The following is an 18,935-nucleotide window of genomic DNA, read 5'->3' as shown; positions in this document are numbered from 1 at the left end:
AGAAATGGCTCCCGGCTCGATGCAACGCGACGTGTTTGCTTCATTACTTTGTCATTTATATTCTCCACAATGACACGTGATCGTAATTATTATTATTATGGCTGATGATGATCATGATTTTGTTTCTGCTAAATTTAGTGTGGAGTGGTGCTCATTACCTGTTTGCAGACCTGAGTCATTGGTGGAGATGCCACGTCCCTATGGCGGGGACGAGTCCACTCATTGGGCAACCACTTTTGAAATCTCCACAAAGTGTCAATATTTGATCATCCCCCAAAGCTATTATGGGCTGCGTTGATCCCCGGCTGGGATTTGTAATTTGCAAACGTTCCGATTGTGAGTTGCGCACTCTACCGCTGCACCACCCAGCCAGATAATTGTTATTAGCAACGGCTAAATTATGGCAGGAATAACAATAACATTATTATGCACTTATCATAACAGGAAACTCCCAATGGCGGACAGGGCACATGCGAGGCTAATGTGCACAGCAACATCGCCGACCAGCGCTGTCTCAACAGTGATGTTGACCACACCGCACCTGGCGCTCACGTTTATCTGCCGAGTTGACCTTGGGTGAGCGTCATGTCACGTTTCGTGTATCAATTTCCGCTGCGTGTTGGGCCACAAATCGGACTCGAGCCAATCAGCTCGGGAGAACAGCGGGGCTAACCTTGACACGGACACACACGCGCTGAAAGAAGGAACGCGGACACAGCAAACAATGCCACGTGCCCAAGAAAAACCCGTTCATACCGGTTGGTCGATCTCGTAATAAAATTTCTCGGTGAAGTGCACTTGCTGGATCGGACGCGGATAAGGATCCGAGTCCGACTTGAATTTCTCTTTTGAAACAATGAACGTCATGAGAAAGAAACGTCACGGCGCGTGACAATTTTTTTTATGTCTCGCCATGGGAGGGAATGCATAAGGTATAATTTAAATTTATATTTAAGCTATTGCCGGCTCTGTAATATAAAATGATATAATTAGGAGCATGGGATTCGTGTGGATACCTCATAACTATACTTATGTTCAGACGCTGTCTCCCCGACAGACCTGGTCTTCACCTGAGGACGGCTGCTTGCGTTGTGGCCGAAACGTCGTGAGAATTATTTTATAATGTTTTATTTTTTTTATTTAATTTTTTCCCTTCTACGTGACTTTACCGAAAGAACCAAGAAGATGACATTTTGTTGTTGTTATTGTATAATGTTCTATTTTTATTATTTTATTATTTCCCTTCTACGTGACTTTACCGAAAGAACCAAGAAGATGACATTTTGTTGTTGTTATTGTATAATGTTTTATTTTTATTATTTTATTATTTCCCTTCTACGTGACTTTACCGAAAGAACCAAGAAGATGACATTTTGTTGTTGTTATTGTATAATGTTTTATTTTTATTATTTTATTATTTCCCTTCTACGTGACTTTACCGAAAGAACCAAGAAGATGACATTTTGTTGTTGTTATTGTATAATGTTTTATTTTTATTATTTTATTATTTCCCTTCTACGTGACTTTACCGAAAGAACCAAGAAGATGACATTTTGTTGTTGTTATTGTATAATGTTTTATTTTTATTATTTTATTATTTCCCTTCTACGTGACTTTACCGAAAGAACCAAGAAGATGACATTTTGTTGTTGTTATTGTATAATGTTGTATTTTTATTATTTTATTATTTCCCTTCTACGTGACTTTACCGAAAGAACCAAGAAGATGACATTTTGTTGTTGTTATTGTATAATGTTGTATTTTTATTATTTTATTATTTCCCTTCTACGTGACTTTACCGAAAGAACCAAGAAGATGACATTTTGTTGTTGTTATTGTATAATGTTTTATTTTTATTATTTTATTATTTCCCTTCTACGTGACTTTACCGAAAGAACCAAGAAGATGACATTTTGTTGTTGTTATTGTATAATGTTCTATTTTTATTATTTTATTATTTCCCTTCTACGTGACTTTACCGAAAGAACCAAGAAGATGACATTTTGTTGTTGTTATTGTATAATGTTTTATTTTTATTATTTTATTATTTCCCTTCTACGTGACTTTACCGAAAGAACCAAGAAGATGACATTTTGTTGTTGTTATTGTATAATGTTTTATTTTTATTATTTTATTATTTCCCTTCTACGTGACTTTACCGAAAGAACCAAGAAGATGACATTTTGTTGTTGTTATTGTATAATGTTGTATTTTTATTATTTTATTATTTCCCTTCTACGTGACTTTACCGAAAGAACCAAGAAGATGACATTTTGTTGTTGTTATTGTATAATGTTTTATTTTTATTATTTTATTATTTCCCTTCTACGTGACTCTACCGAAAGAACCAAGAAGATGTACTCATGTCATATCCACTTGAATCTGTTCTGGGTGTAACCATTCACTCCTGTGGTGATTCAATTCATGTTCACGGTTCGAGGTCACGTTTGGACTCAAGTCAGTATATATCTCTTTTATCCAGGTACGTGTAAGAGCCTCTATTTGCAGCAGGGGTCACGTGAACTTATTTACAAAGTGTAAATATCATGTATATTTAATATCATGTGTATTTAATATCAGCTATATTAACATCATTTGGTTGTTAACATCATCTATATTAACAACCAATGGGCACATGAACGCAAATAATAGCCCGCATAAAGGCGGTACCACAATGCATGACAGAGATGTGAACATAAACCTTCTAGAATAATTAAACGCAGATCTCAATTGCAAAAAAAAGTATCCCAGGAAACAAATATGTTTTTTATACAGGGAGTAGGATTCACCAGAAGTCCCACGGGCAAAAGTAGCCACTGCCCTTTTGCAGTGTGGCCAATGGGAAATCTCACAGAAGGCACAACATCCCCCAAGACACAGCACCAATTGTTGGATCAAAATGAAAAGACCTTTTTACGAAACGAATGGACACAAAGTAACGACCTTTATCATAGAGATTTAAAGACACAAGTTATTTGAATTGTTACAGACCCAATAGCCATTCATCACACGTATATATGTTGTTCATGGAGGTCGTAAAAAAGTGAATGACGTAAAAAAACGTAGACGCCAACGAGGCATGTGAGCAAGCTGGATTTACCATCCGAGTTTCTACCATTGACCACTATACATACAATCATATTCGAGAAAAGATGATACCACCATGAATGGCTTTTTGCAGACTTTGAAAAAGGCATTTGATTCGGTGGAAAGTGATGTAGTCATCCGGGCTCTCGCAAAATCAAAGCCTTAACAAAATATTTTAAAATGATTCAATCCATTACAAGGTATAGAAATTGAAAATAATAGATTCCTACGCACACGATGTGACGCATGTGATAATGCATTGTAATAAGTGTAACGATGCAGCAATACTCTCCTGGTGTCTCTCCATTCCGGGAGTTTCACTTCCTATTTTCCTTACATATTTTCTTGATGGGTTGCGCCCTGTTTTGTTATCTACCAAAAAAAAACCCAATAACAAAAACATCAGTTCGGAAAAGATAGAGTAAACAAAAATGTTATTACTTGACTTGACGCTTTCGTGACTGCAGGAATTACCCTTTAGTTATTTCGGTAAAGTCACGTAGAAAGAAAATAAATTAAATAATAGAATACGACGTTTCAATTGCAACACAAGCAACCGTCATCAGGTACAACTAAATTTGAGACAGAGACAAAACACAGACACGGAGACACACAGACAGACACAGAAGCAGAGAGAGACAACACAGAGACACACAGAGAGAGACACTACTATTGAATTAATTTTCTTTCTACGTAACTTTACCGCAAGAACCAAAGAGTAATCATGTTATTCTACCGATGTTAATGTGCATGTTGACATTTTCACTAGTACTAAGAGACCCATACCGTGGGTGTGGGCTTGTTTTTCTGAATATATTTGTTTTGCTATCCAGAATATTTTCCATACAAACAGGGACCTTTTAGTTGGACCGCACAAGAGGAAGAGCGTAAATAGAATCTGAACGCTGATGTAGTGGGGTTAGGAGGTTGGTATAAACTACATTGTACAGGTACTCCTCTACTTACGAACCAGTTAGGTTCCAGAGGTCTGTTCGTAAGTCGATTTGTTCGTAAGTCCAACATTACTTTTCGATTTAAAGCTTTCGTGACTGCAGGGATTCATCTTCTTGGTTATTTCGGTAAAGTCACGTAGAAGGAAAATAATAAAATAAAACAGAATACAATTTTTTTATTATAATAATAGTAATAAAATAATAAAATACTTTTATTATGTTTTATTTTATTATTTTATTATTTTCCTTCTACGTGAACCAAGAAGATCCAACATTACTATTTACTTCAGTCGATTCCAAAGATGTTGTACGGCATGTACACTAAACATGGGGGGGGGGGGTGACTTTAAAGTTTGTATAATCTTCTGCATACGTTGATGCCACTGGTTCTGCATGTTCTACAGATGTAAATGTAACCACCGCGGTTGAACTTACGACTCTCGGTCCGAACGGCTGCAACTGGACATACGGATAGGTTTGTTTGTATCTCTGAAACCTCTGAAGTCGAATGTTCGTAAATAGAGGAGTGCCTGTACCCGCTTTTCATTCCCATTGCTTAATTTGGAAACGCTGTTTTTGTTGGGTTGCACGTGACCGTTTACCCGAGCGAGTAAATGTCTCGTTACTAAAACGCGTCATGTTAATATTCAGAGCTCAACACAAATTGGCTCGACTGTAAGATCGTACGGGATAAATTGACATTTCTATCTAATAGGTTTTATTTTTAAGCTGCGGTATTTCCCCCAAGATGTCCATAGCGAGTAAATAAGTATTACGCTTGACAACGCATTATGAACAATCCATTCCTGATGCACAATTATTTTAAAGGGATATCTGAGTATTAGATATCTGAGTATTATGCACAAAGAGCGATGTAATTACTTGTCACGCTTAATGCTTGCCAACTGCATGACCGTCCATTTGTCTGTGAAGGAGGGGTCACTATGACTCTCATAAGAATGAACGAAGATACGCGAATTTGTGTGCAACGTTTTTATGCTGTTTGGAAATTACGCTGCAAAAAATCCGACCGCATTAACCAAAGGGGTGAGCAAAACTAGGCAATGGGAAAGCAGCGACGATGGGTGACTCCTTTGCGGCTAAGCTGACGATAACGTTGCGTGCTATGTACGTGCTTCGCAACAGTTGTTCGTGACTTCCAGAGATGACACGTGACTAAATATAACTGACTATTTTTTTTATTTTTCCAGGTAAGGCCCACTGGCTTATCATGTGGACATTTATAGCAGCTAAATGTGGAGGGTAAAACCGGAGGACTCGGGGAGAAAATTCTATACGACCACTCGGAGAGAGAGAGAGAGACGCAAACTCCAAATTTGCAGCAGGCGTCAGGTTAGGGATATAACCCACGACCTCCTGTATACCAGGCGAGGTAGTTAACATCTCACCACAGGGTGAGAGAGAGAACACGCAAACTCAAAATTTGCAGCAGGCGTCAGGTTCGGGATATAACCCACGACCTCCTGTTTACCAGGCGAGGTAGTTAACATCTCACCACAGGGTGAGAGAGAGAGACACGCAAACTCCAAATTTGCAGCAGGCGTCAGGTTCGGGATATAACCCACGACCTCCTGTAGACCAGGCGAGGAAGTTAACATCTCGCCACTGTGGTGCGACATCGTCTCGGGCGGCTACCTTTTAAAGTAAATTATTTTGTCTTCAAGTATATAGTCCACGTGTACAAATCTACGTTGTTATTGTTGATTGAATACTTCAGAGGACTAACACACGTTGGAAAGTTGGGGTAGATTCCAGGCACACGCCTGTGTTGTCTCGATTGTTTTTGTTCAAAAGTTTGCCTCTCAAAGTTGTATATACGCCAGAACAAAAATAGTCCATTCAGACTGTTTATGAGAACATAAATATTCGTAAGATGTTTATAATGGTTACATAACCAGGTTTATTTGTGACTTTTATATAAATAAAGATTGGAGCAAAAATGATAAATAGCCAATTTATAAAAAGAGACAGTTGCAAACCTTGGGAAAAACAATCTATGGGAGAAACACAATTATATATATTTTTGCAAAGAGAGTATCCCATCTGCCTATTCATTTCAAACCTGCGACGCTGCTATATTGAGTTGGCTCGACAATTGACGTAAATAAAAAAAACTTAAATGCCGATGTATAGAGCATTTGCATGCAACTGCATCTCTCAAACGTTGTGCAGTATAGTACAGCATAGAGGGATGTATACATAGATGTGCACATTTTTGTTTACGTAAGGTCTGCTAGGAGGACAATGGGCATGTCTGCGAGTACATGTTTCGCAGAGACGGATCAATGAAATGACCGTGTGTGGTGTGCTGGACGGATCGCTACGTCTCAGGCCTGTGTGAGAAGGAGATGGCTTGGGGGAGGCCTTCATCCAGCAGCGGATAGTTCGTGGCTCATGATAATTGTATTTATTTTTGAAGACCCTTCCTGCAGGAGACAGTTCGTCAAGTGGAACTTTTCTCCAGTGCTCGCTGGCTGCCAACCACATCCACTACTCTACTGGCCTTGGAACACTGCCTGGACGGCAGGTGGCTCAGGTGTTGTTCTTGCACAACTCCGTTCTTCCAGGGTTTGTTGCGGCACAAAACCTGGAAGAAGCAGCACTTCCCGCAGCCACAATGCAAGTGCCACCTTCCTGGTGAGCTTTTCTCTCACGTGTTGCTGGCTCGGATCGAATGTTGTTGTTGTTGTTGTTGTTCATCGCGATGCCCTCACATTTCACGCCACATCCTGGGAGTTTCTTCTTAAGCTTCTTTAGACTTTGTGCAAAACAATAAAAATGTCCTACTATCTCAATACACGTGGGAGAGCTGTACAGGACAATTGCAAAAAAAGCTACGCAACAGTCATTGTAGACTATCTCTTCCGCTGACCTTTGATGTTTGGTGCAAAGGATACGTTCTAATTGCCCTATAAGCCAGTGCGTCATCACTGGGGCACACAGGTGTATCAAACACTTGATGAAGCGCAGTAATTATATTGTATGGCCAGCATATAAAACTGAAAGTCATTGCTTTAAAGGTTTGAAGAAGAAAAAAGTGTGTCGTGATCTAATTCGCTGATAAATGTATTCAAGGTGGGAAAATTTGAACCGAATATTGATTGTCGATAAAAGTCTTGCAGCATTGGTAGGTAAATAATCGACCTTTTCTGCGTGAAAGAGCAATGTCCACGTATTGTGTCCCAACATCTGTGGAAGCCAGTCAAGTTCTACGTTGAACCTTACAAACATCAACACACACATGAATGCGCATGCAGGAAAATTGAGAGTGCTTCCGAGACAATGTCAAACTTAGCCTCGAGATCGGACCCTAATCCAGGATTATTCTAAACATCAAGTGCGCCCTGGCGTATGACGTCAATGCCCACGTGCTCCACAAATGAAAGGGAGCGAGCGTGATGCGACCGGTGTTCGTCAAAAATCACATGAGCACATCAGCTGCAACGCGGCCGCTCTCGTCAGATTTCCGAAAGTTAGGCAGTACCATGGCACCTCTTGATGAAAAATAAGAGTAGGTTTTACCCTTTCTGGAAATTAAAGCAGGTGTTAAAATTCTAGATTTGAAGCTTTCGTGACTGCAAGGATTCATCTTCTTGGTTTTTTCGGTAAAGTCACGTAGAAGGGAAATAATAAAATAATAAAAATAAAACATAATAAAATAATTCTCACGACGTTTCGGCCACAACGCAAGCAGCCGTCCTCAGGTGAAGAACAGGTCTGTCGGCCGAAACGTCGTGAGAATTATTTTATTATGTTTTATTTTTATTATTTTATTATTTCCCTTCTACGTGACTTTACCGAAAGAACCAAGAAGATGAATCCCTGCAGTCAGGAAAGCTTTAAAATAATTTTATTATATTTTATTTTTCTTATTTTATTATTTCCCTTCTACGTGACTTTACCGAAAGAACCAAGAAGAGGTGTTAAGATGTTCAAACACCAAATAGAAACCTTTTGCAAGGAATCAAAGTCTGCATTATTCGCACGTGCTTGTGGTGGACGTGCAAACAAAACAAACAAACATTCTATGATCATAAAAAGCTCCCATGATCAAGCTGGCCAGCCCGAGCTATAAATGCTTCACGTCAAGGCCGTAGCCATGGAGTCAACATTGGGGGGGACCACATCTTCCAGGGGGTCTGGGCCCCCCCCCCCCAGAAAAAAGCAAAATTTGAAAACAAATTTCCTGCCATTTCCTGCCTAAAATATTACAAGAATTCACGAACACACGGGATGGACTTTTGATTTATTTTTTACAGTAATGTCTAATAGTGTATTGTATTACATTGCTCTGTTTTTTTCTTTTTTACCTTTTCTTGTTTCATTTTATGTAATGGCTGAGATTAGGGACTAATAAAGTACAACCACAGTCACACTCAGGAGCAAGGCGAGCGCTTCCACCAGGATATACTGGACTTTCAACGCCACTACCAAGGACAGTATCACGAGAACATGATGGGAGACTACATTTGGGGGCTGATTCGTGAAAGTGATCCATAGTATTATCGTAAATCTCGAAAAACTACTCACTACTAAATCTTTTGTAGTACTTTTTTGTATTACTTTAGTATAAGTAAATGTTCATTTTGATTATTATGTTGTATTTTTCGGACTTTATGTGAACAAAAATACACAAATTCGCCCGTTTTCTTATTGAAAATAGGTACATTTTAAAATATCACTGTCCTGATCACAAAAGCAAAGTTTGTGGGGAATAATAGCCATTTTCTATAGTTTTTAGGCATATAAGCAATTACGAAATAACACTTACTACCCAGGAACACAAATTGTGTTACATAGTGTAATTAGTTTATTGAATTTGAATGCTGAATTGGATAAACTCCACATCAGAGAATTTAAATTATGCAGGGTATGTGAACAGCCTGATAGTGGGCAAACGAATTCCAATAAAGGGAATTCACAAGTTCAGGAGTTCTGTGATATTGCTTTCCGTCGGCTGTTCTCGAACGCAGAGTGATGTTGTCCTTCCCCCGCACTTCTGATTAGCACGGTTGGATACGTACAGTGTGGAAGGAAGTTCAACATACACTTACATACTCTGTCAGAGTTCCAAATACATGATTTGTGTCGTGCCATCATGAGGATAGTAAAATTGGAAGACCAAACAAACTAAATGGTTTTACATTTTCATATTTTTTGGGGGTATTTTTCAACAATGTTTTCTCCATTTGTGGTACTGTATCAGAGTTGTCATGAGATTAAATATCCATTTGGATATCACAGAGCTAACTCTTAGCCTCCTTCATCGGTGTCTTTCGGTCCGCATGGCAGGGGAAAATGTGCAGTTTTTAGGTTCTCAGAGCTAGAATTTCAGCCAAATCAAGCACAGAACCAACTCGAATGTGACGCGGCTATGTTTGTGTGCGTGCAAATCATTAGCGACCGGCCTGATACGATCAAGTCGGTGGCTCAAACCCAGATTTGAATCGCCAGCGATGTCGGCGAAGCCAGCTCAGCTGAGCCATCAGGCCATCTCACCCATTGTAATTCTCAGACATTCGCGTGGAATGTAGTCAATGACCAAGTGACGCGCTCTGGCCAGAGCGAGTGAGTGCCATCTCGGCATCGCCCCCAGAATATACAAACCGCGGCTTTGTGTGTTCCGTGGCGGATTATTCATTTTAGAACTTATAAACACTTCGCATACCCGTGGGCAATGCGCGCTTTTGTCGGCGAACAACCGGTTGCCATTGTGGGCTTGAGCTTGCGTGTTGCAAGCACAGTTTGTCAGCGAGATTTTTAAAGGAAAGTTACCGTGGATGCACACGTCTTCGGGGAGAAACGCATTCGGGTTATTTTTTTATGGTCTTTCACCTTATCGTACTTAAACCGTATTTATTTTCAATGTAATATCAGCTCCACTCAATGGGGGTGTTTCAAGCATTGCACACTAAAATAAAATGGAAATACGATGAAATAATACGAATAGGTTTTACCTTTTCTAGCAATCAAACAGTTGTGTTAAGATGTCAAAACGTGTCTGCATTAACTACACGTACCTGTGGTGAACATGCAAACAAAAAAACATGCTCTGGTAGTAATATGATGCATTGTCTTTGAAACTGATTGGTCCACACCAAAGACATCTTTCTTTAGAGCCTCGTCTCAAACAGTGTTAGACCAGAGGACGCCAAAAGGCGAACAGCACAAAGACAATGCCACCATCAGGGCAGCTACATCATGGGACCTCCTTTGTCAGTATCAAAATATAAGAATAGGTTTTACCCATTTATGGCAATAAAACAGTTGTGTTAAGATGTTAAAACACCAAAGAGAAAGCATATGTGGTTAATGCAGACACGATTCCTCGCAAAAGGTTTCAGTTCGATGTTTTAACATCTTAACACGACTGTTTTATTGCCAGAAAAGGATACAATAAAAAACCTACTGTTATATTTTGATACTGGCAAGGGGACCTCCCATGACAACAAAATTACGTTTAAGTAAAAGCCATGAGAAAATAGTGCGTCTTGCGTCACCCCCCCCACCCCCCATAAACACACTGCGGCTCAATTTCGATTTAAAGCTTTCGTGACTGCAGGGATTCATCTTCTTGATTCTTTCGGTAAAGTCACGTAGAATAGAAATAATAAAACAATAAAAACATAATAAAATAATTCTCACGACGTTTCGGCCACAACACAAGCAGACGTCCTTGCGTTGTGGCCGAAACGTCGTGAGAATTATTTTATTATGTTATTTTAAATTGTTTTATTATTTCCATTCTACGTGACTTTACCGAAAGAACCAAGAAGAACACTGCGGCTCGTAGCGTGCTGGATCACCGCCGGCAAGGCAAGAGCAGAATTGGCCCGGTGGTGGCTGACACGTTGGAGAAAGGAAAGGAGACATTGGCTCTTTCTGCAAGGACGGCGAACAGTGGTGATGGACAAAGCTCTTCCTGCTGCAAGTTGAGAGTGGCAGCGCGGCAATATTCCGACGATTGTATTTTCGTATCTTGAAAGAGGCTGCTCTGTGAGTGCTTGTCGCACACTTCGAATTATCACATTACTCGCGATTGTCATATCGGTGAGTGCGAAAGTCTGTTAAGCTTCAGCGGTTTAGGATTGTATATCTTGGTGCGCCAAAATCGGGGCGTTGAGTGGTCAAAATATTTATTTGAAGGTCACAGTCAGATGGAAGGGAAGAAGGTCAGCTGATTTCAGTGTCTGCTTCAACAACAACCAGATGAGCTCCTGCTTGTGGAGGCAGTCGATACGATACCATTTAACTGTTGCATGGTCTGCATGTGCAGTACAGAGTTCGATTCCCGCTCACGGCCAACACCAGTGATGATTGATTGAATCGGTCCTTGGCCTCCCCTAGGTCGACTCAGTCTCAAATGAGTACCTGGTGCGGTGTGTAAAAATCATCGCCACTGGAGAGACAAAGGCGGTCGGACGTGGTACTGGCCACACCCATCCCCTCGTGTACCGTGCCGGCCTTCGAAGGTGCTCGCTCACAGCAATCTGTTGATGCTATCCGGGGGGGTTGTTGTGTTTGTCAAAGGTAAAGGTACAGCTCTGCAACTGCTCACTCAATCCCCTGCTGGTGGAAGGACCTACTCTAGAGAGACCCTCTGGAGGGCATCAGGCCTCTGTGTTGCCTAAAACACTGACTGCCACTTAAGAATTTTCGGAAATTGATTTTACGTGCATCAAATGTCTCTATAACAAAAGTAAAAAAAAAGTTTCAGTTTATTTAACCATGCTTAAAACATTAACATTGAGGCTGACATCATCCAAACTATTAACACAAGTAAGTGAGTTTGGCCAGAACGTATGTATGCTGAAATTCTTTCGCGCCTCAGTAGATAACCGTGCTCATCGGAGGTTCAGGAAAGTCACTGGAAGTCACTGGAAGACAATGGTCAATAGAATAAAATGACGGAGTTGTAGCCAAGGAATGGAATGCATCCAAGAGGGCTTCCACGGAGGAGATGGACCAATGAAATCAGCTCGTGTGCAGGTGCTGGGCAAATCATTGCATCACAAGATCGTAAGAGGGTGTCAAAGGCTTGAAGGAGGCCTTCATCCAGCAGTGGATGAAGGTTTGATCACGGCTGCTGATTATGATGATGATGAAAAGTTTAAAATTGTATCAGTCGAAAAAAATATCCTTGATGTATTTTATTGTTTAAAAGTGTAATTTTTTTGTTCTGAAATTGTAGTTATGTTCTGTATAACACCATTATAGTACAATACGATATGTGTAGTTTAAGACCTTTACTATGCACAGTACAGGAACTCCTCTACTTACGAATGAGTTAGGTTCCCATAGGTGTGTTCGTAAGTTGATTTGTTCGTAAGTCCAAATTTACTCCTGTCGATTCTAAACATGTTGTACGGCATGTACACTAAACACGGGGGAGACTTTAAAGGTTGTATAATCCCCTGTGGATGTAGATGTCACTGGTTCTTCATGTTATGCAGGTGTAGATGGCACCACCGCAATCTATTGCGCGGTGGTTGAACTCACGACTCTCGGTCCGACCAGGCATCTGGACATACGGACAGGTTTGTTCGTATCTCTGAAAGTTCGCAAGTAGAATGTTCGTAAGTAGAGGAGTCATTTGTATGTGTCAAAACGCAGATTATTTTCCTGGTCTTAAAACGAGGAAATTGATCAATTAATGTTTTACATTCCCTTCTCGTAAAAACTCGTGTATAACCAGTTTGTTCAATCTCGATATTTTTGGATTAAAAGCAAAAAAAAACTACTTTACGATGCAGGAAAGAAGAACATAAGTCTATGGTGGTTGATTTGCACCCTTTGTTCGATGCTCCATTCAATCTACTGTGCGCTGTCCCACACCTCCATTACCTGCCCTCAGCCCGAGGCGAGATAAATGGATCTTTCCTTTGTTGTCATTTCCTCTGCTCGTGTGCTGATGTAATCGCTCTCTTTGATATGTGCGTTAGGACTTAACCTATCATTTTAAGTGTTCTCTGTGGTGTTCCCTTTTCCATTTCCCTCTCTCGTTCCCTCCAACATATTGTTCAATCACTTTGGGGTTTTCGCGTATCATCTGCTTTGGAAATAAATATTTCACACACGTGCCAACGTATGTTTTTAAGGGGCGGAGAGGTGGCGCATTTTTTGTGGTCATGTGCCGCTAAACCGGCGACGTGAGTTTGAGTCCCGGTCAGAGCAGTGGTGAGCCATTCCCTCCACCAGCGTGGTGAAGTAAGGTCAAACAACCCCCACAACGTAACGAGGTTTTCGGAGGCCTTCATCAATCATCCATAATACAGGTTTTTTGGGCTATATTGCGTAAATATATAAATGCGTCGTTAAACCCGCCAACACCCGACACATCCAATCCGACACATCCTATTGTAGTGGGTCCAATTGGGTCGCAGACGTTGTTCCTTTAAGAGGCAACACTTTTACTTGTAACGCCGTAACACAAAGCGGTAACTACCCCTTTACCAGACTACAGCGAGTTACTGCTACGATGGGTCGATCCCTCACACGGGTCTCCGACCACGTGGTTGCCTCGTGGGACGGAGAGCTTCAGCTTGAGATGTAGAGCTTCCCCACCACACGCTGTGCGTGGTGCCCGCACTATCCCAGTGCTCACCAAGCCCCGCTAGGGCTGGTGTTACACACAGCCACCCACACGGTGCTGTCCACGATGTAGGAACATCGAACGGCACGACCCTTCTGGGCCGGCACCATAAAGAAACATCCCCGATGTCACTACAAAATGAGTAAGGTTTTGTAACGTAAACAGAACGTGCCAATTCGTTACTAGTACAGAACACCGGTGTGTTGGAGAGCAGGTTTAATGACACTTTTAAATATGTATGCGATCTAACCCAAAAAAGAAAGCTGTATTATGGATGATATTGGTCACGAAAGCCGACTACGTGTTAAACTGTTCATCAAACATGTGTGACGAAGGGCTGCAAATAATTCTAGTTTAGATGTTCTTGTGACGACTCAACATTCATTCGCGATGTCCAACATTTTTTCAGCGCACCTTGAATTTAACCGCGACCCGAAATCGCGACAATTCGTGGACGTATCGCCCGTGGATGCTGAATGATTTACCCCCCTAAACTGACACGCAAATCCTGCTGTAAACAAGTTCTAAATCCCCAACCGGCCAGCTGGCCGAAACACTTTGGGTTTGGATTATGCTCCCCACTTTCGCTGTGGAAAGCCGCAGCTTTAAGCCACCACCGTCATCATCATCATTACCAGCCCGCAGCCTGCAGCCTCAGTATCAATCTCTTTATTTTGGAAGGCATTTGTGCAACGGGCAGGATTGCAAAACCCCGGCACGTCACGCTGTGCCATTTTCACCGTGATGAGTGAGTTGACGCTGCCCCGTGGTTGCGTCATCACACGCAGGGACGGCCACGGGTGGGCTCATCGCTCGCGACTCTCGATCGAGCAGTGCCGTCACAACTCGCAAAGAAACAACAATTCACGATTTATATTCTTAGGTTTTTTCGGTAAAGTCACGTAGGTAAAACATCAAAATTAATAAAAAAATAAAATAAAATAAAGATCACGACGTTTCGGAGGCAACACAAGTCTCCGTCATCCGAAACGTCGTGATCTTTATTTTATTTTATTTTTTATTAATTTTGATGTTTTACCTACGTGACTTTACCGAAAAAACCTAAGAATATGAATCCTTGCAGTCACGAAAGCTTCAAATCTAGAATTCACGATTGAGTTTCGGGGTGGCGGTGGGCGGGGGAGAGGCTGCAGCTTGGACAATTCTCAGTGTCCCACCCCCCCCAACTCTCTCGCTCGCGAACTTCGTGCCACTTTAGCTCGAAGGGTGACCCGGAGAACGCATTCAGCTGGTGTTTAATGCTCTGTGTGTGTGTGTACGTGTGTGTGTGTAGTGTTTGTGGGGAGCGGTAGTGTAGTGGTTAGCGCGCTGCGCTAAGAACCTGGCCACCCGGATTCGATTCTCGCTCACGGCCAACACCAGTGACGATTATGTGAACCGGTCCTGGGCCTCCTCTAGGTCGACTCAGTCTCAGATGAGTAGCTGGTGCAGTGTGTAAACATCGCGACTGGGGAGACAAAGGTGGTCGGGCGTGGTGCTGGCCACCCGCCCCCTCGTGTGCCCTTCCGGCCTTCATAGGTGCTCGCTAACAGCACTTACCCTCAATTTAACACGAAGGCTTTCGTGACCAATATTATTCATAATCATGGTAAATCGCCTGATGAAGCTGGTTGTAATCACCACGACACGTCGTAATCAATTGTAAATCTAATGGGTTTACTCGCCCTCACACCGACGTGCTGTTGTAAAAGCTAATTGGCACGTCTTGTATACGTGACAAACTTTACTAATTGGCTGTGGTGGGTCAACGACACATTTATATTGACGCGATCTAACCCAAAACATTCATTGTCAATTATGATGAGAATCAGAGCGTAATGTAACTTCAAAGCCAGACGGGCACAGCCTCGGAAGGCCCTACGGGTGGTGATCTTTGTGAGGCACAATTTCGACGGCGCCCAAGCTGTGAAAATCGCGGCGAAATGGACTGCGCCCAGAGCGCAAACAGGGTCCTCGTGGTGACATTTAAAAAAAAATTGCGCATCAGCCGAAAGATGCGTCTGCGAGTGACGCGCTCGCAACAAAAATGAGATCTCGTACGCAGATGGGGAAGGCAGAGAGAGAGAGAAAGAGCGAGCGGGCGAGTTCCACGGTGACATTGTTCCATAAACATTCCTCTTCGGCGGTTTGTTGTTGTTGTTCCATCGTAAGAACCCCATGCCAGCGGGCACGTATCAAGCAAGCAAGGTACTCCACGTCACATATTTGTCAACCCAGACGGTATTCTTGTACAGCGAAATTTAGTTTTCAGGTCCATACGTCGTACAGCCGTTTCAATACGGGCACATTTTTGAAATTCTTATTTTTTGTCTATTTGTTCGTGTTTCTCCCTTGTGATGTGACTTTGTAGGATGAACGTTGAGATTCATAAGGGGTGACCAAGAAGGTCTGAATTGGTATGTAATGAGGTGGGCACTGATAAGGGGTTGACAGGTATGGCGTCACATCTGTATGGTTAATATTTCTCTGGCGTAAAAAAAAAACCGACGTGTGTGTACTTAGAAGAATGATCATCTTCAAGCTTACGCAAAACCGCGTATGAATCGGAGCGTAACGTAACTTCAAAGCCAGACGGGCACGGCCCCGGAACGTTCGAGACAAACAACGCCGCGAATTTTACGCAAACTATGAACGTGCCATGTTACGACGCGTGATGGTGACGCACAAAGAGTGTCGAGCGCTTCGCGTGTGCGTTTTAAAACGTCGTTGGAAACTTGCGCACGTATGTTTCCGTAAGAGATCAACGACGTCAAAGATCTTCTTTGACGTCACGTAGAATGGAAATAATAAAATAATAAAAATTAAACATAATAAAATAATTCTCACGACGTTTCGGCCACAACGCAAGCAGCCGTCCTCAGGTGAAGAACAGGTCTGTCGAGAAGACAGAGTCTGAATGACACATCCCCGGCTTGGAGCGTCTATTTAAGCCGGGTTGAAGGGGGAAGAGCGCCTTGACAAAATAATTTGCATATCAAGAGGAATTTAGCATATTTATGGGAAATGCAGATATGCGATTAGTACTACTTGTGAAATGCGTAGGAGGTTTGGCGGGGGGGTTAGAGTCATATTATGCCCGTGCATTATGCACGGGCATAATATGACGTCAAAGATATTTGCGGGGAAACGAAGGAGAGACAAACACGGAGCGCGCCCGTAGGCCGCTCATTATTATTCCGAGCCATCCGATGTGAGCATCCAAATCACTCGCATCGTCACGCCTCCCCTTGCATGTGTCTGTCATGCTGAATTGTACACGTCGGCTGTCACGACCAGTGTTATGATGATATTAATTAGGTCGTGGAGATGTGATGCCAATATTCTTGGTTCTTTCGTTAAAGTCACGTAGAAGGGAAATAATAAAATGTGACTTTACCGAAAAGAACCAAGAATATGAATCCCTGCAGTCACGAAAGCTTTAAATCAAAATGTGATGCCAATGTTCAGCTATTACCCTCAGCCACCCTACAGAGCCATAGTGTAGGGATCGGTGGGGCAGTGGTGAGCACACTGCACTGCACTACGAACCCAGCCACCCGAATTCGATTCTCGCTCACGGCCAATACCAGCGGCGATTACCTGAACCAGTCCTGGGCCTCCTCTAGGTCGAAACAACAACAACAACAACAACAACCTCAAATGAGTACCTTTGTGCAATGTTTAAACATCGCCACTGGGGAGACAAAGGCGGCCGTGCTTGCTGCTAGTCGCCGAGCCTTGCTCGTGTTCCGTGCTGGCCTGGATAGGGGCTCGCTACCAGCACGTGCTAAAACAGTCCGCTTAAGACTCTAAGTTTCGCTGTCTTTGTGTCTTTGAGCATGCGTCCGTGAGTGTCTGGATTTGTATTTGAAAATTGACATTTTACCTATACACGATCCAACCCTAAATTAACTAATGGTGCATCATATATTTTTTTAAATATCTGTCTAATATTTTATCCACGATCCACAGCGAACAATCAGAAATCCAGCTGCCTTCGACTCGCGTTTTTTTCATCCTCCCTTTACGAAAAATTGGAGCGAGGGCAAAACAAATATCGTAATAGACGACGCGAGAGACAGGCAAATGAACCCTCACTAATTGTTTGATATCACTAAAGGCGTGTTGACGTCAGCGATGATCGCATCGGATTACGCGTGCGTGTGCAGCAGCAAGCTGCGTCCAGATCTGATAAAAATCTGCTGATAATGAAAACAACGAGACGACCACATTCGTCACTGGGGTGCAGCCGAAGAATCGAGCCAACGCAAAGCTGAATTCACGCAACCTCCCTTGCGCGGACATTACTGCAAGTGTGTTGACTGCAGGCACTGTGGCATCTGTCTACCATTTGCAAAATGAGTTGAACACTGACATTTGCGGGTAACCTCATTACGCGCTGAGTTTAAATATTTGCAAAACATATTTTCTGGTGCCCCTTAACCCCACAACCATCCCATTCTTACCTCCTTCCTACCTGAAACCAGTGGTGGAAGAGGAGGGGTGGGAGTAGGGGAGAGGAAATTTTTTCTGTAGCCCAGCCTTGGATAGCTCCGGCTAAAATTAAGCCCTGGCCACACATGAATTAGGCCTACAGCATGGGCCATTACACAACAGCGGGAGTACAATGGTAATGCAGCATGCTTTGCAGCCTTACCAATATAAGCGGCGTTCTTCCGATTTTCTAACAATTTTTTTTACGCATAAGTGATTTTCATTTTTTTGTAACTTTTACAAATCCGTGTTATTTGCTTCGACAATCGGCGACCTACCACTTCAATATGTAGCGTTGGCACGTTATGCCATGTAGACGTTGCTAGGCTCAGAGATGAAATCGGCTGTTTTATGCATTACACTGAGCCGCATTTCAAGAATATTTAGCGCCTTAAAAAAACCCAATGACATTTGTGTTAAATGTTTGCGATCATCATGTTCCGTGCCCTATGCTGTCAAAATCTATGAACGTGGAATTGACCACATGCAGGTATCGCTTCAACTGGCTGGTCCACACCATCGTCAAACTCTCCCGTGTGTGCGGCCACCTACTTGGAACCTGTCAACGCGACATGTATCGTTGGTAAAACACCCACTCGTTTAGGGTTTTGCAGTTTGAGCGTTTAAAATATTTGGCTGCTATAAATGTCCACGTAATAAGCCACTTCGTTGAGCTATCATTTGTGGCCATGTCGCTTTTGAAAAATAAGCGAATAGCTCAGTGGGTCTGACCTTGTAAATTGAATGGAATATTTTATTTTAGTGATTTGCTTCCCTTTCCCATACTT

The sequence above is a fragment of the Lampetra fluviatilis genome, chromosome 20 (genome assembly GCF_964198595.1).
Source record: "Lampetra fluviatilis chromosome 20, kcLamFluv1.1, whole genome shotgun sequence".
Classification (NCBI taxonomy): domain Eukaryota; kingdom Metazoa; phylum Chordata; class Hyperoartia; order Petromyzontiformes; family Petromyzontidae; genus Lampetra; species Lampetra fluviatilis.
Note: the sequence above shows the minus strand (reverse complement) of the source record.